Source organism: Rana temporaria, chromosome 9 (genome assembly GCF_905171775.1).
Source record: "Rana temporaria chromosome 9, aRanTem1.1, whole genome shotgun sequence".
Lineage (NCBI taxonomy): Eukaryota > Metazoa > Chordata > Amphibia > Anura > Ranidae > Rana > Rana temporaria.
This window is the reverse complement of record NC_053497.1, coordinates 133,234,488-133,258,319: the sequence shown is the minus strand read 5'-3', so window position 1 is coordinate 133,258,319 and position 23,832 is coordinate 133,234,488. Positions and strand designations below refer to the sequence as shown.

At 46.6% G+C, this 23,832-nt stretch overlaps 1 protein-coding gene across 1 annotated transcript in view; it reads left to right on the top strand.

Annotated features, from left to right (window-relative positions):
- Positions 1 to 1,603: 1,603 nt before the first annotated feature.
- Positions 1,604 to 23,832, top strand: part of LOC120914092 — a 181,655-nt gene continuing 159,426 nt past the window's right edge. Inside the window, exon 1 of the mRNA XM_040324570.1 lies at positions 1,604 to 1,622. The gene's annotated coding sequence lies outside the window, so the exon portion shown is untranslated. The remainder of the gene's footprint in view (positions 1,623 to 23,832) is intronic.

Genomic DNA, 23,832 nt, shown 5'->3' with positions numbered 1-23,832 from the left:
GGGCGGAGCTACAGGGCTCAGCAGCGTGCAGGGGAGACAGGGAAGGAGGCAGTTTTCCCACCCACCCTCCCTGTTTTTTGTCTCGTTTGTGTTGTGCGTGTGTGTTCTTCTTTCGCAGGTCATGGATGCGGGTCGTCATAGCAGTAGGAGTAGTGGCGGTGTCAGGTGGTCTCCAGGAGGTCAAAAAAGGAACAGTATGAAGGAAGTGTGGGGGTCCAGCGGTTATGGACCCTCTCCGTATTCCACCGGAATGGTGTCCGCTGGAACACGGAAATTGGTGTACTGCGGGATAGGGGGTGTTGGTATGCCTTTAAGGCTGGCGGTTGGTTTTTTGGTTACGTCCCGCAGGATATTGGTAAAAATGTTATGTGTGTGTTACCTCTTTTTGACCACATGTCTGTGTATGGTTGCCATTTTTATATGGCTGTTGTGAAATCTGTTTTTCTATATTTTAAAATAATGTAAAGTTAATAAAAGGTATTTATGTTAAAAAATTGTTAATAAAATTATGGCTGCTATGGCCAATTTTTCTCCATCTCAGGTGTTGCCTCAGTTTTTCTAATTTAGTATAAGGAAAGGGGGGTATGGGTTGGGGTCTTAATGGGTTATTATGGGTATCCAGGCTACCTGAGTCATGTTCACTTTGTTTCGGGTAAGACTTAAATGAAAATTTGACTTACATAATCAAATTTAAAGGAGGAGTTGATGTTCTCTGAATGCATGTCATCATTTATGACACCCAGCAGCCTGGTATAAATATCACCTGGAGTGTGGCACTAGAGGCAGGTCAGTGACACAAAGACAACATGACACACGTGTTACATTGCTGGAGAACAGATGATTTATACATTCTTGTTCCCTCCGGTCTCCACCCACCTTTTACTGATAGAGACCATTTTTGTTCCTTTACCACACCCTGCAGACCTCAGCATACAACTTATCTCCAGCCGCTGATAACATTCAACCGTCAGAGCTGGACTGACACTCAGCAGAAACCACAGCGCTGGCGTGTCCCACAAAATGACTTGTGTCTGGCAGTGGCTGACCCATGTATGTGCGTGTAAGGCCGGGTACTCACGAGCAAACATGTATGGTGAAAGCGGTCCGTCGGACCGTTTCCACCATACATGTCTGCCAGAGGGCTTCTGTACGATGGTTGTACACACCATCGTACAGAAGTCCGCGCGTAAACAATACGCGGGGCGTGTCCGCGGTGTCGCCGCGTCGATGACGCGGTGTCGCCGCGACAATGACGCGGCGACGTGGGCGGCCCGCCTTTAAAATGCTTCCACGCATGCGTCGAAGTCATTCGACGCATGCGAGGGACGGCGGGCGCCTGGACATGTACGGTAGGTCTGTACTGACGACCGTACATGTCCGAGCGGGCCGAATTCCAGCGGACTGTTTTAAAACAAGTCCAGGAATATTTGTCTGCTGGGAAAAGGCCCGGCGGGCAAATGTTTGCTGGAATTCGGCCCGCTCGCGCCCACACACGACCAAACATGTCTGCTGAAACTGGCCTGCGGGCCAGTTTCAGCAGACATGTTTGGTCGTGAGTACGGGGCCTAAGAGGATCTGACCAGACACCGGGGGCCAGAAGATCCTCTGGGAGCTGAAAGCAGGTGCGCTATCGTTTTGTAACTGGGATATGGAACTTAAAGGGTCACTCCACTTAAATGTGATGTTTGGGTTACAGGTGGAGTCTGCTGGACTGAGTCATCTTCTGGCTTCTTATATGTGGGCGACTGCAGTAAGGGAAGCTCGTCAGTACAGTTCATGAGGGCCGAAAAAATTTGGTTGCAACAAATTTGCAGAAGCACACTACAGTGCCATTCATTTTTAATGGCGCCCCAGTGCACAAAGGCACATACGTTTCAGGGCACCACAACGCACCTTAACCCACTGCAGTGCGTTGTAGTGTACTGCATCAGAAAAAAATGCTACATGTTCATTTTGGGGTGTTTTTGTGCAATGCCAGCACATTTAATCTGAATGGGCTGCTAAGATGCAATGCACTTTAGCATGTGACCTAACGCACATTAACACAACACACAAGAGCGCGCTTACCTAAGGATCTTTCCACTCCTCCTGATGCACTCTGCACAATGCTGAGCAAGTTAGGACAGAAACAGTGAGATGGCCTTGCAATGGCTGAAGCGGCTGCACAGACCTGGAAAGTCAAGGGTAGAGAATGAGGCACATTAAGTGGTTTAAACAATAATGAACCAGTTTTGGGTGGAATGACCTTTTAAGGCTGAAATACATTTTGCGATCAGGTACATTGCGGTAATACATGTGTCCTGCACCGCACATTAATGCATGTTTGCACATTGTGGCGCCATTCATTTTGAATGGAACCCCAACGCACTAAGGCAATGCTGCTCTGATGCACATTAGTTGTAAGTGCACCAAGGTGCGTAGTAATGTGATATATTACAATATGTTATAGTGTGCCGCTTTGGAAAATATGCCACATGTCCATTTTTGGCCCATTCCTGTGCAGTGACAGCCCATTCAGGTAGAATGGGCTGCCTTATTGCAATGACACGACGCAGCCTTAACGTAACCCACAGGAATGGACACGTATGAATGCCCCCCCCCAAGGTTTCCTTTACACGGCCTTGGATAGAGGATGACATCTGGCACCGCAGTGCATTTTGCTGGTGTTCTTTGTGGCCTTCAAAGGCACTCAGAGTAGGGAAAGTTATATAGCATACCGATATATATATATATATACTAGCTGAATACCCGGCGTTGCCCGGTCTTCCTATCTTAACCTTTTGGGGAGGAAAATCATAGTAATATAAATATACCCATCTTTTATATAAGGGTGTAGGTAAGGGTTAATTTAACTGTCATATATTTTTATTTGGCATATAAGTAATATGTGTACCAGGTATTATAGAAATATCTCCAGGCGTACAGACATTATGTGGGAACATACATTTCCCATTGATTTGCATGGGACTTTAAACAAAAACCCCGACCATCACAAATGGGGGTAGTTAACCTGCCTGGCGGTGTTCCCGAGACTGACTCGGGGTTAGATTTTCCTGCTACGATCGGTAACCCCGAGTCAGTCTCGGCTTGCCTCGCTGAATCCACAGGCACTTTTTACTTACCTTGTCCCTGGATCCAGCGATGCCACCGCGCTGTGTGAGCGAGCGGGACCTCGCTCGATTCACATAGTGCCTCCGTGTGACGCCGGTCTCCGTTCCCTGCGACGTTACGACGCACGGGGACGGAGAACGGCGCCAAATTCAAAAACGTAAACAAACACCTTACATACAGTATACTGTAATCTTATAGATTACAGTACTGTATGTAAAAAAAACACACCCCCCCTGTCCCTAGTGGTCTGTCCTGTGTCATGCATGTCATTTTATATAATAAAAACGTTTCTTTCTCCCTGCAAACTGTAGATTGTCCATAGCAACCAAAAGTGTCCCTTTATGTCAAAAATAGTTTTAGATCAGCTAAAAAACAGCGATAATAAATTATAATCACTTGCAGAATTGTGCGATAGCGATTTGTGGGGAAATTCGTCATAAAAAAAAAAAAAGTAATGACAGCAACAATTCTGCAACTGAGCAAATTTCAGTGATTTTGATTTGATTACATTATTGAATAATTTTTATTATAATTATATTATTATTTGTTATAATTATTTATAATTATTTATTATATTATAATTTATAATTTTGTTTTTAAAAAAATGTCATACCCGGGATGCCTATTAGAATCTTGTTTGGTCAGATTTAAGTGAGTTATTTCTAAAAATTACAGACCTACAGTATAAAACGCCAAATTTCCTTGCAAATAATGGTACCGCTTTCAGCATGTTTTTTCTGAAAGAATCATACCGCCAGGGAGGTTAAGGGATAAATTAACTATCCTATAGTTTAAGTGGACATATAAGTAACATGTGACCAAGTGTTATCGAAATATCTACAGCCGTTTGGAAGTTATGAAGTAACATGTATTTCCCATAGAGTTGAATGGGACTTTAAAGAAAAACCCCGACCATGGCAAATGGGGGTGGGTAAGGGTTAAACCACCTATCCTATGTTTGTTGCTGACATATAAGTAACATGTGTGCCAAGTTTCATGTTAATATCTTTAGCCGTTTGGACGTGATGCTGGAACATACATACATACATACTGTACATACATACATACATACATACATACATACATACATACACACACGTTGAGTTTTATATATATATATATATATATATTTTGTAAAATTATTTTTTTATTAAGTTTTCAAAACACATATACAATAACAGGCCACATATGTGACCAACATTGACCGGTTAAAACACAGAGACTGGTGTACAGAACCCAAACATGACAAAAACTGAAGGGGGGGAAAAAAAAAAAAAAAAAAAAAAAGGGGAAGGGGGGGGGAAAGGGGGGGGAGGGGGGGGGAAGGAATGGGGGGACCAAAATGCTCACATTGAGCCCCGTCAGCAGGTGCTGAACGGGCTAGGATGGATGGAAATGACGATATGGGTCAGAGCACAACCGATCCCCCCCATACATTATACCTGAGACTCTTCTACCTACACCCAGCTCCAGTGCCAAATCCAAAGACGTATGGCCCCATTCTCTCCCAAGGCGCCCATCCATAGCATTAGCTTACCCCAAGATCCTCCACAGACCTGAATTGTCCCCCCTATGCGTGCGGGTCGCAGTTCTCCCCAGTTCCTCCCATTCAGGATTCCCCGACCACTGTAGCTGCCAGGCACTGAACTTCTCCATCGATGTGACTTAGTCTGATACCGTGTCTGTGGAGGCCATCCAACCCCCCCCACACCTTATCGAACTTGGTCAATGCCCCTCTACTCAAGTATGTGGCTTTGTAAAATGGGATGGCTTTGTTGACTAATACCTTCCAGGCTGTCACCGTCGGGGCAGAGGAACTTTTCCAAGAAAGAATGATTCGTTTCTTAGCATAGAAGAGCACAAGAATGAGAAGCGTCCTTATAGCCCTAGTCGTCGCTAGGGGTTCGACCAAAAGTAGCAAGCACACCTCTACCGTCATGGGGATTGAAATAGTAGTGACCGACCGGATGCAATCTACCACTGCCTGCCAGTACGCCTGAATCTGGGGGCACTCCCAAAAAATATGCATAAAATCAGCATTAGGCGCGGAGCACCGCCAGCAGGCCGATCCCTGACCCCTGAACATTCTAGCCAGCCTGGCAGGAGTCAGGTACGCCCTATGTAGGAACTTGTAATGTATAAGTCTGTCTCTTGTAGAGACTAAGGCCTGGAAAGCCGCCCCCCAGACATCGTCCCAGTCGTCTCTGTCCAATCCCGTGGTCACCGAGTCCCAAGCACGCCTACAAGGCGACAGCAACCCGGTGGTCTCGGGGAAAAGGTCTTTATAGAGGCTGGAAACCTCCTTGGGAAGTGGTTCACTACGAGCCAGGGACTCCAGGTCCCCAGACTCCAGAACCAACGGATTTCCTCCGAACTGTGCCTGAAACGCATGGCGCAATTGTAGGTATCTAAAAAAATGGGTATTGGGTAGGTCATGTCGCGTTTTCAAGTCATCAAACGTCCTTAAGGTACCATTTACTACCACATGGCTCAAGGTCTTAATCCCGTAGGCCGTCCATACCACCGGGTCCGGGTAGTCCAGAAAGTGGACCAAGTTGGGGTTTCTCCATAGGGGCGTGTGGGGGGAGAAGGTAGCACGATCAGTAGGTCTTAATGCTTGCGCCACGACCCATGCTCTGATCACTGACCTCATGGAAGGCGTTAAGGGGTACGGGGCCCTCGGGCCCCTGTAGACTAGCCGGGAGAGTGCCTCATAGGAGCCCACGCAAGCAGCTTCCAGCGACACCGCGGCATCATCCGGAGCAGAGGTCAGCCAACGGTGTGCTACCGTCAACTGGCCGGCCAGGAAATATTTAGAAAAATTGGGCACCGCCAGACCCCCCTCCCCCCATGGCTGTTGGAGAATGGTCAACTTAAGGCGGGGTGAACTACCCTGCCACAGGAAAGAGGATATCATGCCATCTATGGCCTTGAAAACCGTCTTTGGTATCCACACTGGGGCGTTCCTAAGCGTATAGAGCAGGAGAGGAAGGATCTTCATTTTAAGAAGATTGACCCTACCTATGAGGGACAGGGGGAGATTTTTCCAGGAGTTCAATTTTTTGGAGACGACATTCAGCAATGGGGACACGTTAAGTTCAATAAAGTTTGTTACGGAGTTAGTAATCTGTAACCCCAAGTACCTGATTTGGGTCACCCACTGCAGGGGGTTTGAGGGGTCGGCCCCTCCAAGGGACACATGGGAGCGGAGTGGGAGGATTTTGGATTTGGTCCAGTTGACTTTGAGGCCGGATACCTCAGTAAATTTGCCCATCAGTGACAGTGCGGCATGTAAAGAGGGGCCAGTATCCCCCAGAAATAAAACCAGGTCGTCCGCATAAAGAGTTACCGACTCAGTCAAAGTGCCCACCTTGATACCCTGGATTAGGGGCGAAGATCTCAACGCAATCGCCAAGGGTTCCATCACCAGGGCAAACAGGCCCGGTGACAGGGGACAACCCTGCCTGGTGCCCCTGGATACTGGAAAGGCGCCCGACACCTCGCCATTCAGACGAATTGCCGCCACTGGTCTATCATACAGCAACGATATCCATTTGAGAAATACAGGCCCAAAGCCCATACGCTCCAGCACCCGCGTCATGTAGCCCCAATCAATGGAGTCGAACGCCTTTTCCAGATCGAAGAACACCAGGGCCCCCCCGTGAGATATTTCTCCGTCAATTTGCGTGTGCGTGTATACCCTGCGAATGTTAATGTCAGTAGCCTTTTTGGGCATGAACCCCGTCTGGTCAGGAGATATCAAATGGTCTAAACAGGACATCAACCGATTGGCCACCATCTTGGTCAATATCTTGAGGTCCATGTTCAGCAGCGCAATAGGCCTGTAGGACGAACAGTAAAGGGGGTCCTTCTCAGGCTTGGGGAGCAGGACCACATGAGCCTCATACCAAGAGGGGGGCATACTCCCTATCTCCAAACACTCCCCATAAAGGTTCAGTAGTCTGTGGGACACCACCTCTGAGTAGGTCTTATACCACTCTGCCGGAATGCCGTCAGGGCCCGGCGCCTTGCCATTTGGGAAGGAGGCAATAGCCACGGCCAGCTCCTTGGAGGAGAAAGGAACCTCCAAAAGCTTGACCGCCTCTCCAGGCAGCACCGGGATCTGAATGGAATCCAGCAGGTCCGTCAGAACCTGGTTGTCATATTGTGGGATAGCCGCATATAGGTCTGAGTAATAGGACACAAACGCTTGTAGGATACCTTCCCTGTCCCGCACCAGAGTGCCCCCAGTCGTGTAAATACATGGAACGGACACATGTGATCTGACATCTGCTGCCAAGTAGGCAAGCAGTTTCCCATTCTTGTCTCCTCTTTCAAATAGATCCTCTGCCCTACGCCTAAACGTGCATTGTGTAAGTGATTGTAGGTGGACCAAGAAAGTTCTTCTGGCCATCTGCAACTCCACAAGTGTGGAGGCAGAGGGCGCCTCAGCATGGGCTTTCGCACACCGAATCTCATGCGCCTGGAGCGCTTCCGACTCAGAGTTCTTTTCAGTCCTGGCAGCCTTAATAGCAGCAATATATACTCCCCGGGTGGACGCCTTGAACGCATCCCACACCATGTGTCCACCCGCAGAGCCTTCATTTGTCTCCCAGTACTCCGTTACATGACCAGAGACCAGTGACTCAACTGATGGTTCATCTACCCATCCCGGGTGCAGCCTCCAGAGTCTCCGACCGCCCCCACCGGGACGACTCAGTGTCACCTGCAAGGGAGTGTGATCCGAGAGTCCCCCGGCCAGGTAATCCACATCCGTCACCTGCGGCAGGAGGGCCGGATTTGCGAAGGCAAGGTCTATACGGGAGGAGGAGGAACTGACGTGGGAAAGATAGGAGTAACCTCTCTCACCAGGATGTTTCCACCGCCATAACTCCTCCACAGCCGCAACATCCGCCCAGTGCCTGAGGTCGAGGTTTCGCGCCCGATTGGGGTTAGAAGCAATATATATATATATATATATATATATATATATATATATATATATATGTTTGAAGGGATTTCCTTTTTTGCATGCATATTTCTCTAATCTCTTCTTGATAAAGGAAATCTAATGGTGCAACTGGAGTCTTCCTCCGGTGTTTCCATTGCTCCTGATTATTGTTGAGTGAAATCCCAGGATGTAGATAACAATAAGCAAATATGTCCCCGCTGTATAACCTTATCCCCTCCTTTCAGTTTCATCTGGTGAGCAATATATACATGACCGAGTAGTAGATTTAGCAGTATTGTTTGAAAATGATATGGTATTTGCTTACATTTACCTTAGCGCTATAGGTGCGATTACTTAAGCAGCTCCTCCCGGTATGTGCATTACTGTTCACTGTGGATACAGTATGTGAGCGTAATTACTGCGACGCAGTTCAGCCTGAATCCCTTGGATCGACTGATACTTTAGCAATCTGTTGCAATGTGGCCTGGTTCACACCTACGTACTTTGTTGGTGCAGAAAATGCACTACAGTTCATTTTACATGGTCTCCTATAAGACACGTTCACATCTATGCTTTTTTTCAGCTGCTACGTTTTTGGAAAGGGTCAGGGACTTTAACCTCTTGGCGTCCGCACTATAGCCGAATGATGGCTACAGTGCGGCTACCAGCGCGGTCCCGATCAGGTAAAGCTGCGGACAGCTTATCTGTGCCCACCACTGCCACCTGCCAGTGCCACCAACCAATGCACAACAGTTCTTGCAATTGTCAGTTAAAGTAATGCAATGCTGCATCACAAAAAATGGTCTAGTCATGGAGGGGGGTAAACCTTCTGTAGCTGAAGTGGTTAAAGAGGAGCTCCAGGGCCCCCCAAAAAAAGAAAAAGAAAAGTCAGCATCTACAAATACTGTAGCTGGTGACTTAACCACTGACGGACCACCCACTGCAGGAATACATCGCTATCTTGAAGAGGAGTACCATTGTTATGGTAGCAGCTAGATACCATAACCCCGGTATCCTTCTTCAGCGGGCAGTCCTCTTTCAGATAAAAGTGGTCTCTGCGGCAGATACGCCACAATATCACTTTTATTCGGTGGTGGGAGTGCCCTCGGCTGCTTACCGGACCCGTAGTCAGTGGTGGAGGCTGTCGGGTCCTGTCCCTGCCTGGGTGGAGACGAGTGAGGGGAAGATGGTCCCCACCTGTCTCCATATTACTGCAGGGCGGACATAGTTGCCAACATTTGAAAAAAAATTCCAGGGACACTTTGCAGCACAGCTATTAATTAATTACCACACTCACTTCCCTGAAGCTCCACCCACTCCGCATAATCTTCGTCTGCTTATCAGATTATAGGGTCTACTCAATAAAGAGAGAATTACAGGAAATTGAAACGGGAATTTCAAACTTAAGACCAATGTAGCAGAGTTGGAATAATTCTCCCATTCAGCTGCACTACTTCTGCTTAAAGTTTAAAATTCTCATCACAATTCCCTGCAATTCTCTCTTTATTGAGTAGGCCTTGACTATGGTATAAATACATAAACCCTTATCTGCTAAGACCCACATTTTACTCAACTTTACCTTAATAAATAACTGAAACCACTACTGTAATCTTTGGAGTAAAAAAACTGGCCGTAGCAGCCTCCATTTATTTTAAATAACCTTTTTTTAAATATTAAATAACATTAAATAACATTTCCACACCATAAACATATGTAAACCTGAAATACAATATTAACACTACTGGTGCTGGACTTTGCAGGCACATTAAACCATTTGTACCCATGCTAAACCTTTATGAGCACTGCGATACCCAACTCTGGTCTTAGGCCTCAAGCCGACAAACTGACTCAGACGACCTTACCTGACCGCAGTGCCCCCATTAACCACTTCCCAGCTACACCATGGTAGACTGGACTACCAGCCCCTTCAGAACCCATACCACCTCTGGGTAATGGCATCCACTTTAGGGTAATTTCTTCTCCTGCAAAGTCCAAAACACCGCCGCCGCCACGACATCATAAGTTCGCACCTGTGTGGAGAGACAAAAAAACAGGAAAGCACCCAGACCACAAACACCATATCACTTCCCGTTACTACCCCAATAAACCAATTGCCCCCCCTCAAAATAACCAACAATGGGAGGGTGGGTGGGAAACTTCGCCCCTCGTGCGTAGTCTCTCACCTCAGCCATTGTCCAATGGCAGCTGCCAGCTCAGCAGGACAGGTCCTCCTCCCTGCAAGTTGCATGGCCTCCTCCATTGTTGGGGGGGGGGGGGTGTGATGGCGATGCTGCTGGGGTCAATTACATGCACTGACTGCAGCCAGCAGCGTGCCCAGGCAGACCCCTGCAGAATAAAACAGAAACAGATTTATTTCCTCTCCTTCCTTGAGGAATACTCAAGACTCTCAGCACGCTAGAAATACTACTGTCACACTCACAGTGACAGTAGTATTGTTAGGAGCGCCAGGAGGAGCCGCGGCCGCTCACTTACATTTTCTTTCTTGTTGTGGCTTCACTCGAGTCCGAGCGGCGCGTCAATCGCCTGTGTAGGAGGAAGCCGCGAACTGCAACTCCCAGAAGCCACAGCGTCGGCCGTCAACGCCGCCGTGGCTTCTGGGAGTTGAAGTCTGCGACCTCCTCCGAGACAGGCGATTGACGCGCCGCTCGTGAAGCCACAACAAGAAAAAAAATGTAAGTGGGCGGCCGCGGCTCCTCCTGGCGCTCCTAACAATACTACTGTCACTGTGAGTGTGTTTGCTACGCATACGGAGCTTTGGCACGGATGAAGAAGAGGAGGAGGGAGGGAAGCCCTCTGACACTTCGGCTCCGGGACAAGTCCCGGCAGGCTAAATTAGCCGGGACTAGGTCCTGTTTGACGGGACTGTCCCGTTAAAAACGGGACAGTTGGCAAGTATGGGCGGAAGCAACATCAAAATGTCACTTCCGCCCATAGGTCTTAAAGGGACATTTTTTTTATTGCAATTAAGTCTAAATATGAGTTGAGTTGAGTTGAGTTGAGAGGTATCTTAATATAGCGCGGTCTTCCCCCGAAGGGTTCCCGACGCGCATAGCAGAGTTCCTGGGAAAAGAGGACCCAGGAACCAGAAGCAGCACAGAGCGGCAGAAAGGGTGGAAGAGAGAGGCTACGCAGGGAAGGCTTGCGTGAAAAGCCAAGTCTTCAGTAACCCGCGGAAGACCGGAATAGTAGGGGCCTTCTGGAGCTCGACAGGGAGGCTATTCCATAGAACGGCACCCTAGTAGGAGAAGGCCCGGCCACCACGTCGGATCTTTTTGGGCACCGAGATGTAGAAGAGATCTCTGCTGGTAGATCTGAGTGATCTAACAAAAGCTTGTTTATGAAAACGAGAGCAGAGATAGCTTGGGGCCAGGCCTCTCATAATCTTAAAGCGGATCTCCACTCTAAAGTGGAGTCCCGCTGATCGGAACCCTCCCCCCCTCCGGTGTCACATTTGACACCTTTCAGGGGGAGGGGGGTGCAGATACCTGTCTACAGACAGGTATCTGCACCCACTTCCGGCCCTACGATACGGGCAAAGGACGGGTTTTTTCTCCGCTTCCCGTCGCCCCCCCCCGTTGTATGCTGGGAACACTCGGCTCCCAGCACACAGCGGGAGCCAATCGGCGGGCGCAGCGCGACTCGCGCATGCGCCGTAGGGAACCGGGCAGTGAAGCCGGAGCGCTTCACTTCCTGGTTCCCTCACCGTGGATGGAGGGGGGAGCAGCAGGGTGACGAGCGATCGGCTCGTCATCTGCTGCGATCGGCGCTGGACTCCAGGACAGGTAAGTGTCCTTATATTAAAAGTCAGCAGCTGCAGTATTTGTAGCTGCTTGCTTTTAATATAGTTTTTTAGTGGCACATCCGCTTTAAACATAATACATCAAGCCTTAAATAAGGTGCGATAGTGGACCGGCAGCCAGTGCAAGGCACAGACGACAGGGGTGATATGATCCCTCAGCGGGACATCCATAAGGAACCTAGCCGCAGCATTTTGAATAAGTTGAAGCTTCTGCACTAACATCTTTGGCAATCCCAGATAAAGAGAGTTGCAGTAGTCTAGGCAGCTACCTATTGTGGCGCAGATGACAGTTTTTCTGTCATCTGCGGCCTTTTTGACCCCAGATCTCATATTTAAGAGGACCTGTCATGCTTTTTTCTATTACAAGGGATGTTTACATTCCTTGTAATAGGAATAAAAGTGACCCAATTTCTTTTTAAATCGCCCTGTCCCGACGAGCTCGTGGGAGAAGCGAACGCATACATGAGCAGCGCCCGTGTTCAAACCACACGTTAGGTATAGCAATAATTCTCACCCTAGACCTCCTCTGTAACTCAAAACATGCAACCTGTAGAATTTTTTAAACGTCCCCTATGGGGATTTTTAAGGGTAAAGTTTGTCCCCATTCCACGAGTGGTCGCAACTTTGAAGCGTGACATGTTGGGTATCAATTTACTCGGCGTAACATTATCTTTCACAATATAATTTTTTTTTTTACTGTTATCTTATTTTTTAATTAAAAAAAGTGATTTCTCCCCCCAAAAAAAGTGCGCTTGTAAGACTGATGCGCAAATACGGTGTGGCAATTTTATTTTCTATTCTCTAGGGTGTTAGCAATAAATACTGTTTTTAACTTGTAAACACCAAATCTCAGAAAGAGGCTCGGCCCTTAAGTGGTTAATACAAGGACACTCACCTGTCCAGGGATCCCGCGATGTCTCACCTGAACTGATTCTTCAATCGGCTTTGAGTGCAGGTGCCAGAATAGCAAGTAAGGGAAAGAGGAAGTGAAGCCTTGCGATGGGTCCCAGAAGACTGCGGGGGGTAGAGGGGTGGGGGCAAAGTTCTGGATCAGATCACTGTGGCGATCTAAGATGGAAGTGGGAGCGGGTACCTGTCTAAACCAGGTGCCCACTCCCCCCTCTGCGCCAAAAAGTGTCAAATGTGGCAGTGGAGGGGGAGGGTGCAAACAACCACCTTTTGGGTGGAGCACCGCTTTAAGAACAAACCTACAGAACCCGAGGTTTGCCTGTATGCACACTCTGTTATATAGCATGTCTGGGTCTAATGACACTTAACCACTTGCCGACCGCTGCACGCCGTTATACATCGGCAGAATGGCAACGGTAGGCAAATAGGCGTACCTGTACATCCCCTTTAAGAATGCGTAACCGAGCCCGCGGGACCCGCAGACTCGATGTCTGCCGGTGTCCAGCAATCGGGTCACAGAGAGGCATAACATGGGAATTCCTGTGTAAATAAGACATTTCCCTGTTCTGCTTAGTGACAGGACACTGATAGTCTGCTCCCTGTAATCGGGAGCAGTGATCAGTGTCGTGTCACAGTAAGCCCTGCCCCCACACAGTTAGAATGACTCCCTAGGACACACTTAACCCCGTTCCTAGCCCCTAGTGGTTAACCCCTTCATTGCCAGTCACATTTATACAGTAATCAGTGTATTTTTATAGCACTGATTGCTGTATAAATGTGAATGGTCTCAAATTAGCATCAAAAGTGTTCCGATGTGTCTGCCAAAATTATTAATAAAAATGCCATAAAAAGATGCCCTATTTTGTAGATGCGCAAACCAATCAATAAACGCTTATTGCGATGTTTTTTACCAAATATATGTAGAAGACGTATCGACCTAAACTGAGGACATTTTTTTATATATATATTTTGGTGGGGTATATTTATTATAGCAAAAAGTAAAAAATATAGCTTTTTTTTCATAATTGTCGCTCTATTTTTGTTTATAGCGCAAAAAAATTAAAACGCAGATGTGATCAAATACCACCAAAAGAAAGCTCTATTTGTGGGAAAAAAAAAGGACGTCAATTTTATTTGGGAGCCACGTCGCGCACAATTGTCAGTTAAAGCAACGCAGTGCCAAATCGCAAAAAATGGCCCGATCATTGGGCAGCCAAATCCTCCGGGGCTGAAGTGGTTAAAAGCGTATCCATGGTGAAAGTGTAAAATAATTTATTAATTTCCACACTGTAGTTCAATCATTTTCAGCCTACTCCTTTGAATCTGAACAATCCTGACGTTTTGTAAACTTACTTTGTGAAGATCCCCACACATTTACTTCCTTGAATTCTGTGACACGTAGTCACTATGTCCTGCGAGTAACACTGATGCATCACACATTTCACAGAGCCTGCCTTCTGACCTACAGACTTGCTGAGAGGAGGAGTTTCAGGAGGGGCGGAGTCAGTGCAGGAAGTGCTGCTGGAAAGTAAATGGCAGAGGAGAAGCTGCAAAGCATGCAGGGAATCCAGAAGTTGTGGAAAGAGATGACCAGCAGACAGGCAGAACTCACAACATGAAAGGGGATTGTTCATGTAAGCTTGTATTGGATTGTCAAATATAACTTTTGTTTGTATTGATTATTGCTGATGTTATAAAATGAAAGTGTATGTTGTGAATAGATTGTTGTGTTTTTTTTTCTGGACCTGGATTGATTTGGAGGTAGGCAGACCCCAAAGCATCCTCCCCATGTTGAGGGCATGTGGCCTGGTACGGTTCAGGAAGGGGGGGGCTCTCTTGTCCCCCCTTTTCCTGTGACCTTCCAGGTTGCGTGCTCAGATAAGAGTCTGGTTTGGATTTTTGGGAGGACTCCTAAGCCATTTTTTTTTTCATTTTGGCGCAAGGTTCCCCTTAAAAGACCTGCATGGCCTGGGGGCTCGTCCTTAGTAGTGACGCCACTGCCCAAATATGTAAGGTAAAGTCTACAGGCTTGGCAAGATCAGTTTGTAAATGGATAGAAAACTGTCTAAAAGAGTAGTGGTTAATGATTCACCCTTCCCATTATACTGCCCTCCCTCCCATTATACTTTCCTCCACTAACCCCCCTCCTATTATACTGCCCTCCACTGGCCCCCTCCCATCATACATCCCTCCACTACCACCCCCTCCCATCATACTTTTTTCCACTTCCACTACCCCCCCTCCCATTATACTCTGCTCCCTCCCATACCCTGCACCCCTCCAGTCATGCTGTACAGTCCCCCCATACTGCCCTCTGCTACCACCCCCCTCACATCATACTGCCCTCCACTTCCCCCCTCCCATCATACTGCCCTCCACTACCCCCTCTTACATTATACTGCCCCCCTCATCATACTGCCCCCTCCCATTATGCACGCTGTACATAGCTCATCCCAGAACCCTGCACTCTGCATGCAGCTCATCCCAGAACCCTGTACTCTGTGCGTAATGCACTCCAAACACTGCATGCTTTTATCCTTTTTTATGAATGTGCTGGGGTTTGTATGTATCCATGAGACTCTTGCTTGTGGAACAATAATAAAAGCATATTTTATAGGTACAAGGAAGCCTGAGGTTTGTTTAACCACTTAAGGACCCCTTCACGCCGATATACGTCGGCAGAATGGCACGGCTGGGCACATCAACGTACCTGTACGTTGCCCTTTAAGCCCAGCCGTGGGGTCGCGCGGGCGCATGCACGCGACCCGCTCCGTGACCGCGGGACTCGCGGACTCGATCGCCGCTGGAGTCCCGCGATCGGTCCCCGGAGCTGAAGAATGGGGAGAGCTGTGTGTAAACACAGCTTCCCCGTTCTTCACTGTGGCGCCGTCATCGATCGTGTGTTCCCTTATATAGGGAATCACAATCGATGACGTCACACCTACAGCCACACCCTCCTACAGTTAGAAATACAGATGAGGTCATACATAACCCCATCAGTGCCCCCTCGTGGTTAACTCCCAAACTGCAATTGTCATTTTCACAGTAAACAATGCATTTTAAATGCATTTTTTGCTGTGAAAATTACAATGGTCCCAAAAATGTGTCAAAATTGTCCGAAGTGTCCGCCATAATGTTGCAGTCACGAAAAAAAATCGCTGATCGCCGCCATTAGTAGTAAAAAAAAAAAATGTATAAAAATGCAATAAAACTATCCCCTATTTTGTAAACGCTATAAATTTTGCGCAAACCAATCGATAAACACTTATTGCGATTTTTTTTACCAAAAAAAGGTAGAAGAATACGTATCGGCCTAAACTGAGGAAAACATTTTTTTTTATATATTTTTGGGGGATATTTATTATAGCAAAAAGTAAAAAATATTGCATTTTTTTCAAAATTGTCGCTCTATTTTTGTTTATAGCGCAAAAAATACAGAGGTGATCAAATACCACCAAAAGAAAGCTCTATTTGTGGGAAAAAAAAGGACGCCAATTTTGTTTGGGAGCCACGTCGCACGACCGCGCAATTGTCAGTTAAAGCGACGCAGTGACGAATCGCAAAAACTGTCCGGGGTCCTTTAGCTGCCTAAAGGTCCGGGTCTTAAGTGGTTAATGATGCCCCTTAAGCTCCTCCCACTGTCAGAAGTTTGACCATGCTCACATTTGCCGCAGCCTGCTTGCAAGGTTCCTTTCGTCCTAAAGTGTCTCTGATTCTGAAGTTCAAAAGGTGGGAGGTATGCGCCTGTCCGTTTCCATCCGACCTGCCAAACGAATGGGGAACTGATCCCCCATTCATCTGTTTTTAACGTATAGGATCGGGTGTCAGGGGGCATTACCGCCGCTCTATAGAGAGCAATAGAGGGTCCGATTGGCTCCGCCATAAAAACTGAAAGGGAGATCAAATTGGTCCGCCCGTTGTGAATAGAAATCTAGGGGTTGTAAAAGATGCAGCTGGGGAATCTGAAATCAGTTCTCCTATCGCCAATAACTTCTGTCGCATACACTTTCAATCTATTTGAAATCGTATTAGACAGGTAAGGGCAGGCGTCACATTTCTCCAAGACCTCCATTTAAAAAGGGGCAGCAAACATTTTACAACAGGCTTTTGGAGACAATGGAGTTTGAAGAACAGGCTGCAGTTTGCGTTCGTTCTTGGATCTAAAACATTGGAGGCCAGGAACATGGAGATTTTCACCCAGTGACAAGGCCCCCTCAGTACAAAATATAGCAGTGTTAAGTAGGTAGTTGGATGTGTCTGAGCAGAAAGCGATAGGAAATATAAAATAAAACTATCCCAGAATAAGGCCCCTTTCACACTGGGGTGGGAGGTGCGCTGATGGTATAGCGGCGCTATTTTTAGCGGTGCTATATCGTTGGAATTGCGGCAGTATTCGGCTGCTAACAGTGCAGTTTTAACCCCCGCAGAGGCGCATTGCTTGCGGTATAGCCGCCGTGTCCCATTGTTTTCAATGGGAAGGAGCGGTGGAGGAGCGGTAAACACACCGCTCCAAAGATGCAGCTAGCAGGACTTTTGGAGCGGTCCTGCTAGCGCCCTCAGGCTTTCACACTGATGCCGGGTACACACGAGAGGATTTATCCGCGGAAACGGTCCTCCGGACCGTATCCGCGGATAAATCCTCTGGCGGATTTTGATCTCCTGGTTGTACTAACCAGGAGATCAAAATCCCCGCGGAATTCCGTCCGCGGTGACGTGTCGCGCCGTCGCCGCGATAATGACGCGGCGACGTGCGTGACGCTGTCATATAAGGATATCCACGCATGCGTCGAATCATTACGACGCATGCGAGGGATGTGTTCGGACGGATCGATCCGGTGAGTCTGTACAGACCACCGGATCGATCCGCTGGAGCCGATTCCAGGGGATAGATTTCTTAGCATGTCAGGAAATTTTTATCCCCTGGAAATCGGTCGGCCCGAAAAAAATCCGCGGAAAAATATCCGCTGGGTTGTACACACCAGCGGATCTATCCGCTGGAACTGATCCGCAGATCAATTCCAGCGGATAGATCCTCTCGTGTGTACGGGGCCTGAGACTGCAGGGCAGGAGTTTTTCAGGCGGTATTTAGGCCTAAACGGAAAGGGAAATCCTCCAATGGAGAGAGCGCCAATGGAAATTTCCCCTGACTTTGCAGAGGTTTCCTTTCAGTTCCTCCCATGTCTCCTGGGCAGGAAACAGGAAGAAATGTTCCCAAAGGGGACACAGGCAACAATAGAAACCCAACAGAGGTTCGAAATCTTCTTCAATCCATCCAAAGCAAGTTTGTGTCAGAGTTCCGCTTTAGGTTCAGTACATAGGTCAGTATTTCAGGATTTTCCACTGTAAAGAATGGTATGTGAAAGGATCGGGTGAGGAATGTTGTTTAATCTTTTTACTGCTTCCACAATAGCCGCAGTCAGCAAGGGCTTTATATGTATGTTTAAACAACAATACAGATCAGTATTATTATGTGTACGTATGCATTATGTGTACATAAGATAATGCTTTGGGGAAGATTACAGATGCCTAAAATTACAGGGGCGTAACTGCAGTTACTGGAACTACTCAAATAAATAAAATAAAGTAAAATAAAAGCACTTATTCCATCCAGTTGGCCACTACACACAATGCAGCTTGATTAATCTGTGACTACCCATTCCTCCATCTACAAATTGCAGCAATGTAGAAGAATTAGGCCCCTTTCACATTGGAGTGGGAGCCGCGGTGGCGGTATAGCGCCGCTATACCGCCGGGATTGCCGCCGGAATCGCCCGCTAGCTGTGCGGTATTAACCCCCGCTAGCGGCCGATAAAGGGTTAATACCACCCGCAATGCGCCTCTGCAGAGGCGCATTGTGGGCGGTATTGCCGCGGTTTCCCATTGTTTTAAATGGAAAGGAGCGGTGAAGGAGCGGTATACACACCGCTCCTCTCACCGCTCCAAAGATGCTGCTGACAGGAGATTTTTTTTTCTCCCGCCAGCGCATCGCCTCACTGTGAAAGCCCTCGGGCTTTCACATTGAGTAGGCAGTGAATGAGTTTTTCAGGCGGTATAGCAGCGCTATTTTTAGCGCTGTACCGCCTGAAAAACTCATCAGTGTGAAAGGGGTTTTAATCAGCAATGAGCACCCTTTAGAAGATTCATGTTTACTTTAATTAGAACTCCAGCAAAAACTCTGACATGGATTTCCACTTTAAAAATAATAGACATAAGTATAAGGCCCGGTTCACACTGCTGCAATGCGGGAACTGCGAATACACTGCGGATTCCCGCATCGCACCCGACATGTACGGCAGTTCACATTTCAGCTCGCATATTGCACTGCAAACTGACATTTCGGACATGAATCGGATTGCATATGTGTGAACATACATGCGATCCAATTCTGGCCCGAACAAAAAAAAGGGTCCTGTGCATGTTTGGACCAAATGCGGTGCGAATCAGACAATTACTTGCGATGTCTGGCATCGCACAAGTGTGAACCGGGCCTTAAAGGGTTTGTAAAGGAATTTTTTTTTTTATCTTAATAGCTTCCTTTACCTTAATGCAGTGCTGGTTTCATGTCCTCATTGTTCGTTTTTTCTCTCAAGTTGCTGTAATTCTTCTCTGATCTCCACACTTCCTGGTTGTCTGTTTCCTGATAACCACAGTGCTGGGAGCTTTCTCTCTGTGGTCATTAAGGCTGCATTCACACCTAAGCGACAGCCGCGTACGCGTGTAGCGGCAGATTTGCCGCGATTACAAATGTTTCTTTTTTTTTTCTAAAGTATTCCCATTGCTGTCTATGGGAAAACGCGCCTGTCGCGTGAAAAAAAGGGTCCGGGACTTTTTTTCAGGCGACAGGCGTTGCGCGTCTATGAGATGTGAACCATCTCCATAGACGGCAATGGGAATTCTCCCCTCTAGCGACAGAAGCGTCCCGCGTCGGGCGTTTTGTCGCTTAGGTGTGAATGCAGCCTTAGCTGAGCCAGTATCAGGCCTACGATGCTAGCTAGGCCAGAGAGTAGAAGGAAGCGGGTGCAGGGGGAGTGAGAAGTGATACTTCTAGTATATACCGAGGTGTATATAGTTGGTCCCTACAATGACATTTAATTACCTGGGCATCTCATAAGTTCCCTTTCCCCATCCAAGTTTAATCCCTCTCAATAAAACATACAAAACAAGTGCAAGGACTGCTTTCATGTCTCTGAGCGAGTGAAAAGTGTTTGCCTGGCTGGGCAGGGTGACAGGGGGGACTGCTACATACCTAAAGCCTAGTACACATGGGACGAATGGCTTCGGCCTGCTTCTGTCGAATGGCTCCCGATCAACCATTGGCTGAGAGCGCTGACCGAAATTATCTGGCACGGGGGCCGCCCCCCTGTCAGAACACAATAGCACAGCAGTGGAGATAGCTGTACTAACATTGGATAGTTAGTACAGCGGCTCTGACCTGAGCTGTCACTTTTTTTCCTTTCTCCATTGGCTGAGAGCGCTGATCAGGAGCCGGTCATGCATGTCCGACAGAAGTTGCCCAAACCGATCGACATACACACGGGCAGAAAGTCGGCTGGTATTTTTTGTACCCGTGACATTCTGCCTGTGTGTAAGGGATTTAAGATTAGCTAATGTCTAGTACACGTTATTAGAAAATCAGAAGAAAATATCTGTATTCAGAACAATTATTTGATTTTCTCTTTCAAGAGTCAACTGTTTAAACAAACAATTTCAGAAGGGACAGGTTGAAAGAATGTTCTCCTAAGCAGAACAAACTATTTTTATTTAATTAGTACAAGACAGTGCAAACCCGGAAGGAAGACTGAGTAAATATGGAAGCGCCTGTCAGCGGTCACAGTGTGGCGCTAAAGGGCTTTGTTCTAAGTCAAGTATTTCATAATGTGCTAGTATGCGATGCATACTAGCACATTATGCCTTTACCTTGCAGGGTTTTAAAAACAATTGCAGTGGTTTAGTACCGTTTTCATTGCATTCTTGTTTTCAGCATAGTACGAACATTCAGGAAAAATTGAACAATCGTTCATCTGATTTTCTAATAATGTGTACTAGACTTAAAGTGATTGTAAAGTCTTGTTTTTTATTTATTTAAAAATAACAAACATGTCATAATTACCTGCTATGTGCAGCCCAGATCCTCCTCTTCTTGTGTCCCTCTTTAGCCTCTCCCTCCAGATGAGTGCCCCACAGCAAGCAGCTTGCTATGGGGGCATCCGAGCCAAGCCACTGCTCCCTATGTCCATTCAGACATGGAGCCCGGCCTGGCTCTGCCCCCTTTCTCTCCTCATTGGCTGACTGACTTTGATTGACAGCAGTGGGAGCCAATCACGCAACATCCCTGGATCTGGATGGAACTCAGGTAAGCATTAAGGGGGCTGCTGCACACAGAAGGTTTTTTATCTTAATACATAGAATGCATCAAGATTTAACCACATGCCGACCGCCGCACGTAGATATACATCGGCAGAATGGCACGGGCAGGCAAAAGGACGTATGTACTGTATACTTCCCCTTTAAGAAGCGGCATTGTGGACGCGCGCCCGCCGCGAGCTCCGCGCCTCCGACCACGGGTCCCACGGATTCGATGTCCGCGGGCATACCCACGATCGTGTCATGGTGAGGAAGAACGGGGAAATGCTGATGTAAGCAAGCATTTCCCCAGTCCCCAGTCTTCCTAGTGACAGGACAGTGTACACAGCTTCCTATAATCAGAAGCTGTGATCGCTGTCGTGTCACACATAGCCCAGCCCCCCTACAGTTAGAATCCCTAGGCACACTTAACCCCTTCAGCGCCACCTAGTGGTTAACCCCTTCACTGCAAGTATAATTTTCACAAGAATCAGTGCATTTTTATAGCGCTGATCGCTGTAAAAATGACAATGGTCCCAAAAATGTGTAAAAAGTGTCCGATGTGTCCGCCATAATGTCGCAGTCACGATAAAAATCACCGATCGTCGCCATTACTAGTAAAAAAAAAAATATATTATTAAAAATGCCATCAAACTTTTTATTTTGTAGACGATATAACTTTTGCGCAAACCAATCAATAAATGCTTATTGCAATTTTTTTACCAAAAATATGTACAAGAATACGCATCGGCCTAAACTGGAGGAAAAAATATGTTTTTTTTATTTTTTAGGGATATTTATTATACGTGTACAAAATAGAAAACAAGGGGGTAATCCCGCGCTAATGGTGAATAAAATTGATGTGATCTAATTAAAGTGAAAGAAAAGCAGCAACACAAACAACATGTGATAATCATATGATAACAATGGAAAGAAAACAGTATATAGTTGCGCTAAATAAATTGAAAAAATTGTATTATATAGTGAATAAACGTGAATAAAATTCAATAATAACCAAAAAAATGAATGTGCATAATGGAATACCCACAAGAAAAACTTTTGAGTGAGAAGGATATATATGGAACAGCCACCTGAGTGATGGATTCCTCAGATATCATCTATTGTTGCTGATGAATAGTGTTGAGCAGAATACGCCATATTCGATTTCGCGATATATCACGAATATATAGCCGAATATTCGGTAAATATTCGCTAAATTCGAATATTCGTGATATTTTATCGAAATGAAATTTTTGCGAAATTTCGCTATTGCGAATGCGAAAATAATTGCGAAATTTCGACAACTGCGGTAGGAGCACTCTGATTGGCTCAGAATATTCGTGATATTTTATCGAAATTTCGCAAAATGCGAATGCGAAATTTATTGCGGAATTTCGACAACTGCGGTAGGAGCCCTCTGATTGGCTCAGAATATTTGTGATATTTTATCGAAATTTCGCAAAATGCGAATGCGATATTTATTGCGGAATTTCGACAACTGCGGTAGGAGCCCTGTGATTGGCTCAGAATATTTGTGATATTTTATCGAAATTTCGCAAAATGCGAAATTGATTGCGGAATTTCGACAACTGCGGTAGGAGCACTCTGATTGGCTCTGATGCAAAAGAAGGGCGGAGAAAATAATCGCGCAATATTCCAATTGCCGAATAATCGCATTGCGATTTTCCGGCAAGATTAAATGATCGCTTCAGCTACTCGGCCCAAGGTCTCTAATCATACCAGCAATGCTTTTAGACGTCGATGGAGATCTCTAGGATGTGATCTGTTCTAAAAATAAAATTGAAAAAATTTGAATATTCGGAATAGCGAATATTCACCGCGAAATTCGAAATATATCGCGAATACTCGAATATGCCATATTCGAGCCGAATATTCGCAATACGAGAATTCGTGAGCAACACTACTGATGAAATGGTAACACTAGAATATGCAAACAAACAGTGCTGAATAAACCTGATAAGTTGCACAGTATATGGTATAAATCAATATCCAGTGGACACCAGTCGTAGCCAAAAAAGTCCAGAAATAGTAAAATAAAAAGTATATATAAAAACTGCAGTAGACCAACAAATGTGCACTAATGGCTGAACAGAAAAAATCCTGATTCCAGGGAACAAGTCCAGATTCCACAAGAAGCCAAGTAGGTGAAAAGGATAGAGCAAGGCTGCCGTGCACCACCACCACACTGAGACGTTCTCCGGTGTGACACAAAATATTAGGGTACTCTTACCAGATGGATGGGACCTCAGATGACGAGGTCAGGAGCGCTTTAGCAGAAACAAACCTCTGCCAAGGTTATCGGGTAGATTGGATCGTCCGACCGCTCGGGATCTCCTCCGTCAGACAACAGCAGGAATAAACTCTCCTCCTCCAGTATGGGTAAGTCCGTGGGTCATGGATGAAAAATGAGGGCAACAATGTGCATTACCTCAAAAACCTTTGTATTTATTGTAAGGCTCAGGAAGCATTACAGCATAACAAGCAAAATGTACAGATAAAAATATTTAAAAAAGCCGGCATCAGCTGAGAAAATAAACGAACGCCCGTGCAATCGGGTCACGTGGGAGAGTGGTGACGTCACTGCGTAGCACCGCCCTGACCAGTTTCGTCAGAAATTACATTTTCAAAGGGCACGCAAAGGGCAGATATTTATTATAGCAAAAAAGTTGAAAATATT